The following is a 17,737-nucleotide window of genomic DNA, read 5'->3' on the forward strand; positions in this document are numbered from 1 at the left end:
GCGCTGAGGAACCACTGCATTACCCTAACATGTCTGTCTCAGACTGTGACAGAGGACAGAGGACAGAAAACAGCCATGCTAACCGGCTGAACATGCACACTCCTGACAGAAGGGCCCACTGAGTTATGACCATTGAAATGTAGGTTGCTGTAGCGCCACCTATCTGCAAACTACCATACATTTTGCAGGAGGGTTTATAGTTGATGGTCTGTGGTTTTAGTTTACAAAACAATCTATATAACCAAAAAAAAAAGGCCCTAACTTAGAAAGCTTTGGGTGGCAGTAGCTCAGTCTGTAGGGACTTGGCTTGGGGAATGGAGGGTCACCGGTTCAAGTCCCAGAATCAGAGGTGCCAGTGAACCTCAACCTATGGCACGCTACTTTTTAGAAACATTTCTATGGGAATACGGACACTTTTATTGTGAAAGATTAAGGGCACAGTGTTGTGCTGTTGTTACTTGTAAAACATAATTAAGCTTCCCGTTTCCAGATTCCTCACACAGATTATGTTTTCTTTATACATTCTAAAGCTAGTGCTGACATGGACCTGACTGTCAATCAGGAGTGGATTCCCCAGGTTGAGAGGAGCCGGACCATGTGCTGGCAGAAGTAACCCTCTGCTGTCTCACATGTTACTGCCCGAACGTTTAGTAGATAAGCCAAGTAATCGTCAGCTGAGTTCACTGTTGACACAAAAGTATTTTACAGCTCCATAATTCCCAAATCATTTCTTAATCATGTAATGTTCCCTTGAAAGACCTACAGAATTGGGTGCCAAAAAATATCGCTAAATGGTAATCCCCCTTTAAAAGAAGCTACATTTTAACCACAGAAGATGTTTATTCAATATTAATTTGCTATTAATGGCTTATCAAATTCAGCTGACCTTTAATGAATTTGAAGAACCTGCAACAAGTCATTGGATGAACCAGAGATGAGTTATTCTTTATGATGTTCTGAAGCCAATTAGTCAGAGCTGGACAGGTTGTTGATGTTCCCTGCAGCCCATTAGGCGGGTGTCACTGATAGGATCTCTCTGGAGAACATTATAAATCATCAGGCTTTCCACTTGATACTAAATCACACATGCTGTAGCTTTTAAAACATGAAGGATTTATGGCGAGAGTTATGTAATTCTGCTGACAGAATATTATGGCACAGAGAGCAAAGTTTTACTTTCTCTCTTTCATAACCCTTCCCTTCCTGTTCCTCCCCCCGCTCTTGCTTTATCCTTCTGTCTATCTTACCTTAGAGGAATTAGCAATGAATGCTGGCCCCCGGAGGCAGAGGGCCCGGGACAGGGGCCTGCCAATGCACATCATGGGAATTCCCTCAAGTGAATCTCATTGGAGAAGAGATAGTCGTTAGAGATAATGGCAGCTATGCAGGTTAGGGTGGGGTGGGCGTAAAGAAGGTCAACAGGTCACGGAGAGTGGAACTTTGATTCCACAATGTCTACACTTAATTTGACCTGGACCTGTATGCATCAAAGTTGTGAGAATTATACTCAAGAATACTCTGCATAGCTAGCTTATTAGAAAAAAGGTGCATTCCTGAAAGTGAAGACGTTTATTTATACAACATTTATTTTTACTAATAGAAAAGAGTAAGAGGGACTTCCGGTTGACGATGTGAGAGTAAAGACGTCGGCATCATGTCAATTTTACTATTTAAAACTATCACAGCCCGTTTGTCTTGCGCTTTCTTTGCTTTCAACAGAAAGAGGCAGCCCTACGGTGGTCCAGGAACCATGAGGTGAATTTCCGGGGCTCCCCTCTGATGTTTTACCCCGACCTGAGCTTCGCACTGGCGATGAAACGCGCGGATTACAACGGCGTGAAACAGGCTCTTTACAAGAAGGGTGTATGCTTCCGTCTGATGCATCCCGCCCGTCTGGTGGTAACTTTCGAGGCACAAACGTTCACATTCGACTCACCTAAAGATGCCCAGGAATTCTACAAGCGTCGGGTAGCCAAGGAGTGATAAAACGACTCTGACTGGTGACACTCGCATCAAGAGAAAAGGACCATACAAGAACAGCATTTAACGAACTGGAGTTTATATGAACATTGTGACTTGTTCACACTCTCTCTTACCATCCGACATGGGATCCCGACATGGGATCCCGCTTTCAGGTATAGGCTAAATTATTTTCTTGCCTGCTTTTTCTTTCTTACATTATACAAATTGGAATTTGTTAGGCTTTAACTAGTTCATAGTTGTTTCGATGTATTCTAGCAGCACAAATCAAAACAATGCGTGTAATAGCCTATATTATGTTTGCTTTTGGACTGATTCTAACGAAATAACCAATTTATTAGGCCTACCTGTCAGATCAACGTTCATTTACACTTGTTCATGTGCTGGGTCATATAGCCTACCTATGTTCAATATAATCTATATATAAATAGCCTGTATTATATGTTTTTGTAGTGATGTTACTTATACAGACTGATTGGGAGTTCCTCGAGTGAGAATAGGATTAATGGGATTAGGCCTACACTCGCGGAAGACTAACCGAGATATGGGGAGCCTGCAGTTTGCCTCAATTGGAGACGCAAACATAGGCATTGTTTATGTTATGTTGTTATGTTTTGGGGTAATTTGGGACTCTGTTTGGGGTATTAAGGTACTGGGGTTGTGCATCCCGGGGTTTCAAAGTATTTTTCGTCGTTTTAATTGTTTGTTTTCAACATTTTACTATACATTTATAAGTGGAGGTACCTTTTTATTTGCTTTTGAATAAATATTACATGGTCCTTCTCTCAACTATACCAAAAAAACTTCACACCCCTCGTTAATAAATTAAAAGATGATTTGCCAACACACTCTCACTCCCTAAACGTCCAGGAGCGACGCTTGGTCAGGGTCCCGTGGCGTGCAGTTGGGATGCGCCGAGGCTCCTTCAGCTTCATAAACGGACGCAAAGAGCTTTCAACTGATTGCAATGTATTCCCATCGGCGGCGGTATTTGACGCTCAGGGAAGCACCGCATCCATTTATGTCGGCAGCTCTTAAAGGCAATGTGAGCGTCCATTCCCATTGGATAACGGAGAATTGTACACCCGGAATTAAGTATTCTCCTTACTGTCGATTGATTTGACAGTGATATCTGCACTACTCATCAACTCAAAAACACCAGATTACCTTTGTTAATTAGACAACATTGATAGGTTTAAATTGTGAACAATGCTTTTGTGTTTTTCCCCTTCAATTCTGAGAAACAACTTGTTTTCTCTGAAATGTGGAGTGCCAATTGACTACACTACCCACATTCCCCAGCTATTGTTGTGACGACGCCTGTCCGCTTTGACAAACCTCGTGATAAGTCAACAAGCTCTGTGATTGGATGAAACATAAATTCATGCAAAAAAAGTCCAACCCTGTCTCCTAAAAATTACGTTCCCACAAAACTAAACTGCATTCTCGATTACGTTTAGCTAGAAACGTATTTTCTCCCACGTTACATTTGTTATGAACGTTTCTTAAATACGTTTATTTTCTACATATCTTTGCCATTTATTGTCTTGCTTATAATAACGATAATAGTCATTTATAAATATCATTTTAGAGCATACATTTGAGACCAAGAATCGGGCTCGATATATAGTTAAATTAAAATCAGTAGTAGAGGCTATCATTTCGCCAGCTGTTACTCTCATGAGCAAGGCAGAAAATAATAGTTTTAATATGCCCAAAAGCTGCTGTGTCGTTTATTGCACCTCAAACATTAAAACAAATCCAGAGTTATGTATTTCTGTACTTCCTCTAAGAAGAAAGGACAGTAACAGAAGAGCTCTGTGGCTTCAGGCTTGATCGCCGTTCAAATTACAGCGTTGGTTTCCCCAAAAGTGGGCGGGGCTGTAACGTGACGTAGATTTTACTCTCATCTATTATTCAAAACCATTCTATATATTCTAATGTAAATTACATGCCAGTGTTTTATCTTTTTATTACTTATATTTGTATGCTTTATTTGCTATGAGTTATATCTGAAGCAAATTATGTTTCTGAAGATGCGTAGTCAATTCCACCCTTCAATGTAGCATAAATGTGGACTCTCATTACAGGAACAATACTGGAAACAGACGTAGGAAAGATCCGCAGCTCGCTGATTGGATGTTCTAGCCGCAATGCACGTTTTCAAAGATAGTACTGATTTTCTTTGAATATAAGAATGTAAATACTGAGTTGAGAGAATAGTCAAGGTATTTGGGTGATGGGAGACACATCTATGGAATCCCAATTTCAATAGCTTACCATTAAATGACGGATATACCTTTTTGTCTGTGATGTTTTACAAATCAGATATTAATGTGTAGAAGTAAAACATGAGAAATAGTATAGCAATATCCTGTAAAATTATGTAAAAACATGAATAAAACTACACATCTTCAGATGTTATACATACATAAGTGTCCTACACTAATAATACAAAGTTATTATTGGTATGCTGTGTGTACCTTGTGTGCACCGCCTAGTGGTTAAAGCACGTTATTGAATGATTTTTGTTGAATAATGTTATTTTTGTTGAATAATGTTATTGGATGAAAAAAATATTAAGAGTACATACTTTCATAGGGGGAAAGTAGAAGGTCAATGATAGAAATATAGAATAGAACAAATCAAGAAGATACTGTAAGTGATCTCTACAATAAAACAGTTTAGTGCAGGATGTACAAAGACATTAATATGAGGATGTGCAAAACAGACAAACTAATTAACCTTTATTAACACATTAAAGAATACTTTAGGTTAAGGTCTTCCTTCAAATAAGAAAAAAGCTTTGGGGGTATCTATCGACAGATAAATATTAAGCCTGACAAAGTACTTAGCGTCTAATATATTGCTTTCCTGCAATGTTAACTATGTTGAAGCACTTATTTTAACTGATATTATACACATTAATTATACTCTTATGTATGTAGATAGTATAAGAAATGTGCAGAATATGACAGTTTAATGGTGGAGGTATAGACACATATTGATGGATTTCTTGTAATGCACTGTTGAGGAACCTGTGACCCAGGTTTTTCATTCATTGCATAACTACACCGTAGTTGTGTATATGATATGTCAATAGACCTTAGAAAATCTTGAAATCTTGAAAGGGATGTGCAAAATAGCCATTATATACAGTTTTTAATTAACTATTAGTCGAGAATAATGAGTAATGACTATACTTTATAGAGATCTGTAGATAAATGTTTAGTCTTCTCAAGCACCAACTATCAAATATCTCTCCTGATTGTTGGCACTTGACAATCACCTTTCCTGAATTTTACTCAGGTGTAACTAAAGTCTGATTTAAGGGTTGTTTATATTTCACATCATTAATCAGAATCTGCAAAGTAACTAAAATAAATGTAGTGGAGTAAAAATACCAGGTTAGCCTCTGTAGAGTAGAATTACAAAGTAACAATGAGCTGTCATGTGGGTATATATTAATGCTGCCCATTATGGATACAAGCGATTTTCACCCATTTAGTAATTACATGTTTTAAATTTGTACACACCAATTTGCGAACGAAAACATCTTTTAAAACTACAATTCCCAGTAGAGACGTGCCATAGAGAACATGTTGCGAAACACAATAGCCAGCATGTGTAGTTCTGTGGGGGCGTTCGAGTCCAGTTTTGAATAGTCTGCCGTGGTTTCGTTCCATTTCAAAGAGCTTGACGCTCGGCGTAACCTTGGCGCACTGCCACTTCAACATCCAATCCCAGAGCTTGAAGATTAATCACAGGGTTTGTCGCAAACCGGACAGGCGTCGTCACAACAATAGCTGGGGATTGTGGGTAGTGTAGTCTCTTTGGCACTCCACATTTCAGAGAAAACAAGTTGTTTCTCAGAATTGAAGGGGAAAAACACAAAAGCAGTGTACACAATTTAAACCTATCAATGTCGTTTAATTAACAAAGGTAATCTGGTGTTTTTGAGTTGATGAGTAGTGGAGATTTCACTGTCAAATCAATCGACAGTAAGGAGAATACTTACTTCCGGATGTACAATTCTCCGTTATCCAATGGGAATGGACGCTCACATTGCCTTTAAAAGCTGCCGACATAAACGGGTGCGGTGCTTCCATGAGCGTTAAATACCGCCGCCGATGGGAATACATTGCAATCAGTTGAAAGCTCTTTGCGTCCCTTTATGATGCTGAAGGAGCCTCGGCGCATCACAACTGCACGCCATGGGTCCCTGACCAAACGTCGCTCCTGGACGTTTAGGGAGTGAGAGTGTGTTGGATTTACAGAGATGGAGGTCTATTAATCTAACACTGGCAGGGAAGATCAACTGTATTAAGATGAACGTTCTACCCCGATTCCTCTACATTTTTCAATGTCTCCCTATATTTCTTCCAAAGTCCTTTTTTCTTCTGCTATAGATAACATCCTCCAAATTCCTTCCAATCTAAAAGTCTTCATTTCAAGAATCTATTCTAGCATTATCATCCCTAGGAGACACATCCATCGACAAAATTAGAGAGAGATGGGAGGAGGAGCTCGGAGACGGAATACCTGATTGCTCATGGACTGAGGCTCTGACGAGAGTTAACGGGAGCACATTGTGTGTAATCCAATTTAAGGTCTTGCGTCGTATACACCTCTCCAAATCTAGGCTGGCCAGAATCTACCCTAATGTAGATGAGAACTGTAGCAGATGTCATAATGCTCTAGCAACGCTAACACACATGTTTTTGTCATGTCCCTTGTTATTTGATTTTTGGTCAGTAGTTTTCAGGACCCTTTCACAGGCACTAGATTTGGTTCTGCAACCTAACGCCTATTCAGCTATCTTTGGCACAGCGCCAACTGACCAACGGATAAGTAACAAGCATAAAGACATTATGGCATTTGCCACTCTACTTGCCCGTAGGAGGATTTTGTTTTGCTGGAAATCCCCCAAACCACCTTCCTTATGGTTGACTGACCTTATGCTCCACTTAAGTCTTGAAAAGATTAAATACACACTTAGGAAAAAGAAAAAGAAAAGTGATGTTTCTGTACATCTGTCATGCCCACCTTTTTTTCAAGGAAAAAAAGAGTAAGAGTGAACTGTAAGACTACTACTGACTACAGATTTGTCAGTCAGTGCTCAAGTGGACCAGCCAATCAGCAAGAATAATCTAACCCAAATCTGTAGAACTGTGTTTTTAAATATTAAATGTCTATGAACCTGTCCTGCCTTGACAAAATGTACATTTTACAAAGTCTTTATTTGTTTCATGATGTCGCAATCATCTCATGACTTTTATTTTGAAAGCAAGCACGATTATTAGTCCTATTGTTAAATAGATATGGTTATATTATTATATTTGATTAGTTAGTTCATAATGTCTTTTTAATGTTGCCTTTTATCTCAAACTAAACAATTTTGCTGCTGCTAGAAGAAGTTTAGATGGATGCGTACTTGCACTGTACCTAAAGCTGTACATTTCCCCGATGTGGGACAAATAAGGGATTTCTAAAATAATACTGCAAGCAAGAGTCTTGTTGCTTAAATAGAATGAATGCAAACAACAACAATATCCTAGCTTAAACTAGATAACAGTCAACTCTAAATGGCTCAAATGATGAGGTTCAGGCTGCATTGAGCATTTGTTATGGACCAGCTTCAAGGGAATTGCACGATTAAAATTGTATGGATATTTTATAGAACCCCAAATCAGTCAGTCCCGATAACCCTGACTCGCCCCCCAAACCCCCCTTGGATAACACAGCTCTTTGATTGTACACGCCAAAGGGCAGCCATGTTAGGACAACTAAACAGATTGAAAACAAATCCAACCAAGCTCAGCTGCAGGTGCCTCACACACACACACACACAGACACACACACACACACACACACACACACACACACACACACACACACACACACACACACACACACACACACACACACACACACACACACACACACACACACACACACACACACCTTCACACATGGCTGCAGTGAGTGAGAGACACATTCAGGACAGGGTCTGTGTTTTTCTGACACTTCAGTCTGGAACATTCTCCACAGAAAGGTTGGAGCTACCACTGGGACATGTACTGACCAGTCTCTAACCAAGCTAACGTCAAGTATGTGTGAAACATGAGAACCCTTTACAGTTTTTTCCAAACAGCTCATAAAACTAGAGAGGAAGACGTCCGGAGAAGGATTTCCTGTGAACTCACAGCCCGTCCACACGGCGGCGTGCGTTGAAGCTTCAACGCTTCTGCCCATTCACTTTAAATAGGGTGATGTCACGCATCGCCGAACTGCATTGTGGTTCAACGCACGCCGCCGTGTGGACACTGCGTCACTGCTAACTGTCCTCCACAACAGCCAACAGGTGTGACGTTTGTCATCTTTTACATAACGATTAATGTCATTTAGCTAACGCTTTTTCCAAAGCCATTTACATACGCATCAATACCGTAGACATGCCTATTGGAGCAATGTAGGGTTAAGTATCTTGCCCAAGGACACTTCGACATTGACATTGGGCTGGGTATCGAACCACTGACACTCCAATTGGTAGAAACCCATTGACACCCCTTGGCTACAGCCAACCATCTTTGTCACAGATGCTGTAATAAAGTGATTGAATTTTTTAATTGAGATTAATATGCCAAGAATGCATAATTCCATGGCAAATGATTCCAACTCATCCATTGGACTGGTTTTACATTACATGTTATTTAGTAGACATATTTATCAAAAGCGACTTAGACTTCAATACCGTATACATATCAATGTGGGGTTACGTATCTGCCAAAGACATTTTGAGATTTTGACTGAAGTGGCTCAGGATCAAACCACTGAACCTCTGATAGAATGCAAAGGACTACCATTCATACGGTTACCAGACAGTAAGAGGCAAAAATAAAAATGTAATGATCATCTCCCTGAAAATGCATTTACATACTGACCATCAACACATCCATAACCAGATGTTAAAACATTTGTCCACAAACAAATAATAATCTGCTCTGTATGAGTGTGAAACAGCAGTGCAGTTTTCCCAACAGACACTTCTTCTCAAACACACACCACTTGTTCTCATAACTCACACTGATGTGAGCACAGACATCACACACAGGCTGCAGCAATTAGTGAAACGTACACACTTTCGCCTGCTGGGAAATCATCTCAACAGACACTTCAAACCAACTGTGTTTTCATCTGGGCCTCTTTCCATAACAACCTCCAGTTATAAAGAGGAACAATCCTACAACATGCCCCTTCCCCATATTCACATGGACCATTAACAGTTGTTATGCAGGTATATTATTCATTCACATACATGGTTAAAACACGTGTCAAACGTTACAAACATGGAGAGTTAACAGAAATTAGGCAGATGAGTCCAGTTTAAAACCCTTGTATTTAGGTGACGCTTATGCCATACTTTGAATCCAAATACAGACACAAATTCATTTTTGAAAAAACTAACACATACATAAACAGTGAAAACATGTTTTGGCGATTGTTGCCATAGCAGCTTTGCATTAAAGCCAACTCATACTGTCTGTGTTGGTGTGTCCGCTTTAGAGTGGTGCAGTGATGACGTATCTGTGTATGCCGACCAGGAAGTTAGCATTGGGACGGTTGCCTCGACAAATAATGGGATTTTTCCATTGGATTTTGGAATATTGCAGAACATAAGATCTGTGACAAACACTTATTTTTGATACTTAAACGTTTTGCTGGGCAGAATAACTAATACATCATGGTTGTGTGACTTCATGTCACCACCGCTAAGCTAAAGGCGGCTAATAGGGGTGTAACGGTTCACAGAATTCACGGTTCGGCACATACCTTGGTTTGTGGGTCACGGCTCGGTACGGGTTCGGTACAACAAGAAAAAGTTTTAAAAATTCCCAAATGCAAAATTCCAGGTTTGTTTTTTATTTATTTTGAACAGTAGTGCAAGTCTCAGTTCAAAAATAAGGAACTCTAACATTTTGAATAATTAACTTTATTACTTTATTACATTTGTTAAAAACAAACCACAAACAGTACAAACCACAAACAGTACCACACACACTCAGATGGCCATATTATCTATAATGGCTGATGTCAAACAAAAAGCTTCAATAAGCTGTAAAACTAAAAATAATGTCTTGAAAATATTACAAAATAAATAATAAGATAGTGTTTCAATCACAATCAATAAAAGCCGGGGTCCTCTACTATTACATAAGGGCAATAGAGAGCCGCAGTGACGCGTCGTAAAACCCGAAGTAAGTTAGCATTTTTAGCACTTCCGGTTCCTTCCTCAAAAAGCAATGCATTTTTTCCATAGGGTTTTGGAAAATAGCTCGAAATAAGGTCTGTGGTTGACACAAATTTAAGAGGTAATTGACGTTTTGTTCTACGACATTAAATACAGCAGTGACCCCACTGGGGATTTTTGAAGAGTTTACGTGTCTGAAAAACGATGGTTGTTACCGAATGGCTGAATAGGACTACAGAAATTCTCGAGGCCGTTGTACGTCATTACGCCGAACACGTAAACACTCCCGCTAAGTTTGTTTTCCCCTGTTTTCTGCTTGAAAGCAAGTACCTGCCTATCTTTAGTATCTGTATATCTATATCTGACCATTAGAATCTGTATTTTTGAAATTGTCGTTTTTAACACCGTAGTTTTACAAATTATAGAATAATTAATTACCAGTGTTTTCCAATTTTACTCGGCAGTTCGTTTCGTTGGCTAACGTTAGCTAAAGCTAGCGCTACTAGTTAGCTACGCAATGGTTTGTTGCTTTGCTCCGGGTTGCAGCCACAGGTCTTCGCATGAAACGTGCTTGTTCTATCGTTTCCCGGCCAATGTTTTCCAAAGGAGAGTCTGGATTCGTGCCATGAGGTAAGCTGACGTTACATTTTTGTCCATGTCACGGTGAAATGTAAATAATGGGTAGTGACTGTATCGCCCTTATAGAGATGGCGCTGCTAAAAAGACCGCAACACAAGTAAAGATAATTAATACATCCTATTAAAACCTGTGTGGCTTATATGATAAGTCTAATTAGTACAAGCAGCATAACGTTTCACCATGTAACTAAAGATTGTAGTCAGGGAAATCAGTTTGACATATTGAACTAATAACAAATCACCTCTGGCTAGCAGAGAACTCTCTGCTCCATAGCTTCTCTTGGACGTAAAATCACATGTACATTTTACATTTATATTCAATTTAATATTCCATCCATCATATACTTTTGTATATATAATATCTTATATTTTGTTTTTCTTGTCATGCTGCTGCAACACAAACATTTCCCAAATTGGGATCAATACAGTAATATCTTATCTTAATTAATTAAGAAATATAACTATTATAATTAGTGTAGCAGCTGACACCTATTTTCAATATGGATTAATCTACCATTTATTTCTTTAGTTCAATTTTCATCTATAAAAATGTCAAAATAGTGAAAATGTTCACGAGACTTATCAAAGTGCAAGGTTATATCTTTAGATGTTTTGTTTTAGCCTATGTACTGTATGTCTTAATGCTATTACAGTATATGCGACGGTGTGACTTCCATGAAACTATATTTTATATCTTCCCAACAGACGAGCTGACAGAAAACCTAACACTCTAACAACCACAACATTGCAAAGGCGAGTAAATGTAAATTAAAAACAATTCACAATTTTATTATTTCTTCTTCTTTCTTGCAGTGAGGTGAAGCTGACCTTGCACTTGGTGCTAGTAAGGATGTTCCTCACGCAGGCTGAATGTTTCTCCTTCCTTACTGACACAGAAGCCCTTGATTTGCAATGCTTCACTAATTGTCATTTCCCTTGCTCCGTAGGGAAACTTTACCTCAAGCACAGCGGAAGACCCTACCGGACCATCTGGAGATGCCCCCAACATTCCTGATTGGGAGAGCCACAAATCTGACTCATGGACCTGCATCTGAGTTGCAGTGGTGAATGCCCTGACGCCCTCACATTCATTCATAGTCCCCCACTGTACAGACAAAACACCATCAAGGGCCTGTTGTTGCCTTAGCACCCTGGCAATAAAGGAAGCAGTCACACGCTTTGACCTCAGGACAGCTCCAAAGTTGCTGGCAGTCAACCTAACTTTCCTGAACAAATGCCAGTTTGGGCTGGTTCGCTGACCAGTAGTAGCCACCTGAATTGCCCTCTGTTGCTCTTCAGACCATGCTTGGCACAATTGCCTCAGGTCCCTGATGCCCAACAGATTTGATAATTTCAGGAACAGTAAGTGTTTCCAAGCTGTAGTGTTCCTCTTCTGGCTCGGGGGAGAGAAGCCAAGAAATTCCTGAGAACCTGCCCCCGAGTCTGTCCCTCAGCCAGTCACGATCTTCGGAGGTAGGCTCTCTTGTCAGCGGGTTAAATTAGTTATTGGTTCAACAGTCACATTAAAACAGTTACTAAATCAGCTTACTATCACCTAAAGAACATATCTAGGATTAAAAGACTAAAGTCACAGCAGGATTTGGAAAAACGTGTCCATGCTTTTATCTTCAGTAGACTGGACTACTGCAATGGTGTCTTCACAGGTCTCACTAAAAAATCTATTAGAAAGCTGCAGCTGATTCAGAACACCGCTGCTCGAGTCCTCTGATAACACTAAGAAAGTGGATCACATCACTCCTGTTCTGAAGTCTTTACACTAGCTTCCTGTGTGTCAAAGAATAGATTTCAAAAATACTGCTGCTGTTTATAAAGCACTGAATGGTTTAGGACCAAAATGCATTTCTGACCTCCTGCTAAATGATGAACCATCCAGATCTCTCAGGTCTTCAGGGACTGGTCAGCTTTCTGTTCCCAGAGTCAGAACTAAACATGGTAAAGCAGCGTACAGTTATTATGCTCCAAATATCTGGAACAAACTCCCAGAAACCTGCAGGTCCGCTGAAACTCTTACTACTTTTAAATCCAGGCTGAAGACTTTTCTTTTTGTCGCTGCTCTTAATTGAACTATTCATATCTTAGACTGCACTGTAACTTTTATCCATGTATTTTTTCTTTTAATGTTTATTTTATTAGCTTTTCTTTTTAATGACTGATTTGAAATGCCATTTTCTTAATGACCTTCATTTTTTGTAAAGCACTTTGAATTGCCTTGTGTTGAAAAGTGCTATATAAATAAACTTGCCTTGCCTAATAAAGATTTCATGTGACACATACAATTGATTTGTTGATGGGAATTAATGTGAATAAATTAACTCGGTCTTAAAAGGTTAACGGTACTCTTGCTATCACTACTCACCGACACTATAAACCTTGTCCCTCATGCTAGCCCTGACAACACCGGTAAGCACACCTTCATCAAGGCTGCACTGTAACGTGTCCTGACTTGTAGTGGTTCTCTTCTCTATCTACACTCTTCTTGTCATCTTTGTAAAACGATATCAGACTGGTAATTGACACAGCCATCACTTCTAGTTAAATTCAGTGTGGCTAAAATGAAAAGCTTTGTTAAAATATGCAAGCACGCGAAAGTCAAATTCAGCTTTATTGTCAAAAATTCTACATGTGTTATACATCCAGAAATATCGAAATATCGTTTCCCACAGTGTGACATGTATACATAAAACAAAAAGGGCCTAGATAAACGTGGTATACATTAAACAAAACGGGCCTAGATAACCGGGGTATACAGTTTAAAATGTTAATATATTTAAAGTTTTCAAAGTGCAGTTTCAGTGCAAGTCAGTTGAAACGATCTTAAGTTGGCGTGATGTTGAAGTCGTGCGACCCTGCTGCTGTACTGGCTTGTAGTTCGTTTATAGCATAACGTTAGCATTTTGCTTCTGCCGACTAGATTTATTATTCAAAAATTATAAAAGTAGGGTTGACATGTGGATATTATCCGGCTGAACAAAACGTGATCCATCTCTTAAATATGTGTCAACCACAGACCTTATTTCGAGCTATTTTCCAAAATCCTATGGAGAAATTGCATTGCGTTTTAGACGAAGGAACCGGAAGAAGTTTACCTCCGGGTTTAAGGACGCGTCACTGCGGCTCTCTATTGCATAGCCGTTTAAATATATATGCCAAAAGCTTCCGTTATTTATTTTGGTCTCATGGCTTTCATGTCTATTGGCTTCTTAAAAACAGCGGGGATAAGCTGTTGAACTGCTGTTGTCTTTTGCCGGGCTCCGTTGATTGCCAAATCTGGGTGATGCCTTCTGATATGATTTAGCATGTTTGGCTTTTGTTATCATTAGCATACCGCACCGCTGTCAAACAACGCCAACACACCGCCCTCATCCGTCCACCACTCACACTCCATCGTTGTTGTAGTCCACAGGGAACCCGAAATGTTCCCACACAGCTGATTTAAAAGAAGCAGGTGGGTCTTCTAGCTCCCGTGTGTTATCTGAACTCGCAATACTAACTTTTCCTCTTCTTATATTTTGTTCGTTTTGTTCACACGGCAAACTCTGGGGAAGAGCCGGGACGCCAATACGGAAGTGCTACACACTGCAGTCCATATGGCCGATAGGCGATGGCTGCAGAAAGGAGCAATTTCCATAGACCCCCATGTTAAAATGCCCAATTTTACAGCAGAAAAAAACATGTTTCTACCCCTGGCTCCATACATTTTATTATCGATATAGTTAGATTCCACCTTCATGATTATGGATCTGTGAGTAAATTGTTTTCTAACACAACCCTTTTATTTATATTAGGTCTTAAAGTTTTTGCATAAATTAGGGCGTGGTCACATTGAGTGATGGCTCTGTCAAGTGACTGCTGCTGCTAGCTTCTTGTCTCTCTGCGACCTGCTCCGTGAAGCTAGCTACAGGGACTCTGCCTGGTCAGTTCATCCAGGAAACACAACTTGAAGCCGGCCGTGGTTGTTTGTTCTTCATGCTTATATATCGGGCTATTGTGACTCGCTCTGCGGTTAAAACAGACGGTGCATGAATGCGGTTTTGCGGTAAGTGACATTCGAGTGCTTTATTTATGTGTTAATGATTTTAATCTACGTAATGAATGTTAAGGCTTGGGTTAGCGTGTAAGCGAGTGGTAGCTACATCGGTGCTAACAATGCTAATCGTAGCCTCCAAGTTAAAATCATAGACTGTATATATAAAGGTTAAAACAAAATAGAGAAGTGTTAAGCGTAAAGTGGGATAATACTTTTGAACAAATAGCTTCTGTTTGAGGTTGATAAAATAAGGTCATCCTTGTAACTTAGAGAGATATTTTATTATGTAGATAGGAACTGTATGCATCGCTAAGGTTAATTTAAATTGAAAATGCTCAAGTATGTAGACAAGCTAATGTCGAAGTAGTGTATGTGAAATCAACCTCACAAGATGTGTGTATATTACAATTATTAATGTCATATTTCAAGATGATTACTTAGATATTACAATATGGTTGGTTGACCTGGAGTTCATTATTAAGCTTACACGTTAACGTCACAGTAATCTGAAGAACGAACCCAAACCTTGTTGTTTTTATTAATTGCATTACCAAATGGGTATCAAATAAACAGTAAGCATTGGTAACAAAACTTCCAAAGTTACAGTAAAATAAAAAGGACCCTGACTCTGACAATACACAATCCAACATGTTCAACAGAAGAGAATCAGTTATATTGTTTGTACACATGGTACTTTACATATATATCTGTTTGTTTAAGGTGTCCAGGTGATGCAGACAGGCTGGACCAGAGAGTGAGAGACAGAACTGGACTCCTCACAGCAGTGAACTTCAGCACAGGTACAAAGACTCTATTTTTCATACTGTACAAAGAATCAAGAAAGATATTGGTTTAAATGAATGAAGTATTGACTTAAATACACTGATATACATTCCATTAAACAATACTAGATCATCTACACACCAGTGAAGTTGAGGGTTTTTTCTGTGCAAAAAGTTACATTTAGATGTTAACAAGCAATAGGATTTTTTTTTTCAGCTTTCTAATTTAATATATTTAAGGCAAAGATATTTAACACATAGTGAGAACTGCTACTATTTATCTCTGATGAATATTGTTCAAAAAAAGTGGAAAAAGTTATTCTTTCAGTGAGACAACAGAGCAAGCTTCTACAGTTGCACTACGTTTTGATAACAGTTAAATATTATTTTGATAATAACATACATTTACATGTTGATGAACTTCATACTTTTCATTCATAGTCTGATTGTCTTTGTAGCTCACTGTTGAAAAAAAAAAAAAACATTACCATTACAAAATAATTATATCTACAGCCCCTATCACACAAACACCGCTTTCATAAATAACACACTTGTTCTGCAATAATATGTTTTATGTTTCCTGTAATTTTTGTTAGGAAAGGACATGCCTGAAAGACACGACATGTTCTCCTTCTCTGAGGGTCAAGAAGAACATCCAAGAGGAAAATTAAAAGCTGATACTATGGGATTTTAAGACCAGTACACTAAGAAACTACTTTTATTGTAAAAACAGTCAGCTGATCAAATGCACCTATTTCCACATCTACACTCCATCAGCTGATTATTTCTATTTGCCTCGCTTTATGAGCTTCACATCACCTGTGCCTTGTACCACAGAGTTTGCAACGTCACAAATAAATGGGGCCAATCTTCAGTTAGATGTGAATGTGTAATCTAACATTTTCAGTAAGAATAATGGACAAAAGGAGTGCAAGTACAAATACAATTTATTGAAATGTGAACCAAAAGTTAATCAAATGTTTTAAATAAAAAGCACATATGGAAAGCAGGTGTAAACCTATTAAATGTATAAGTAAACACATTTAGTCAAATAAAGTGACAGACTAGGCCTGTGCAGTTGGTATCAGCTTTGCCCAGCATGGGCTCCTCCATCAGGCCTGGTCTTCCTCGATGAGGAAAGACCCTCAGTCCTCTCCAAACCAACAGACAGGACGTCTATCACACAGAGGTTTCTCCCTGAAGTCTCTGCAGCTTTCTGGACACCACGCTGTCTCAATCCGTCCACACTGAATATGAGAGGGGAAAAATGAAAATAACAAATACTTTAGACAATAAGGAATATAAAGTTGACAGTTGAGTTGCTTAGTTTTTTTAGATTGTCAATACTATTACTGTATAACTAATATATCAGGTTAAGAGGCATATTCAAATAAAGATTGGTCTTTAAGGCGAGACACCCCAGGTGAATAGGGTCATTTTTTTAACTTAAAGGTATCAGCTAGAATTTCTCTAGTTAATTACTTACAATAAGGCAATTGTTTTTTGTATTACAAGTTTTCTGAAATAGCATGTTTAAATATGCAAATTACCCATTATCTCATTAAATATGTATATATTTTAACACATGTCAGGAATCAAAATCTGAACTTTGGATAAAGCCAGGTTCAAAATTCTTGTTTCATTTTGTAGTCATATTAGTATATAAGGCTTTTACAGAAGGGATATTGGATATCTCTTTTTATCACTCCATAAATCAGAAAATACTGTCAACAGCCCTAAAACATCAATTTTCGGCATGTTTTTAGGTATACGATGTTGTATAATTCAGGCTATGAATGATATATGAACAAACCCTTCTGTAAAAGCCTTCATAATATTGATAGGAATATAACTGGAATGTTTGGTGTATCTACGTGCTACTGAAGTAGAAATATCGAACTCAGAGTAGGAGAAAAAACTCATTTTGAGAAAACAACCTTTAAAGATTGCAGTGTGGCGCTAGCTAAACCCTCCTGTTCTTTGGATGACAGCTTGCGCATCGACGCACTCCGTGAAGGTATTTCATGTTCGGGGTCAT

The 17,737-nt window shown here is 38.9% G+C and overlaps 1 protein-coding gene and 1 long non-coding RNA gene across 3 annotated transcripts in view; one reads left to right on the plus strand and one right to left on the minus strand.

The window, feature by feature from the left end:
* Positions 1-17,737, minus strand: part of LOC307017367 (uncharacterized protein) — a 147,519-nt gene that overhangs the window by 65,135 nt on the left and 64,647 nt on the right. The gene's annotated exons all lie outside the window — the stretch shown is intronic.
* On the plus strand, positions 14,810-16,430 carry LOC307017369. The gene is made up of 3 exons (XR_013802157.1): positions 14,810-14,926; positions 15,638-15,717; positions 16,296-16,430. It is a non-coding gene; the product is annotated as an uncharacterized lncRNA (long non-coding RNA).

Source organism: Notothenia rossii (genome assembly GCF_949606895.1).
Source record: "Notothenia rossii genome assembly, chromosome: 8".
Lineage (NCBI taxonomy): Eukaryota > Metazoa > Chordata > Actinopteri > Perciformes > Nototheniidae > Notothenia > Notothenia rossii.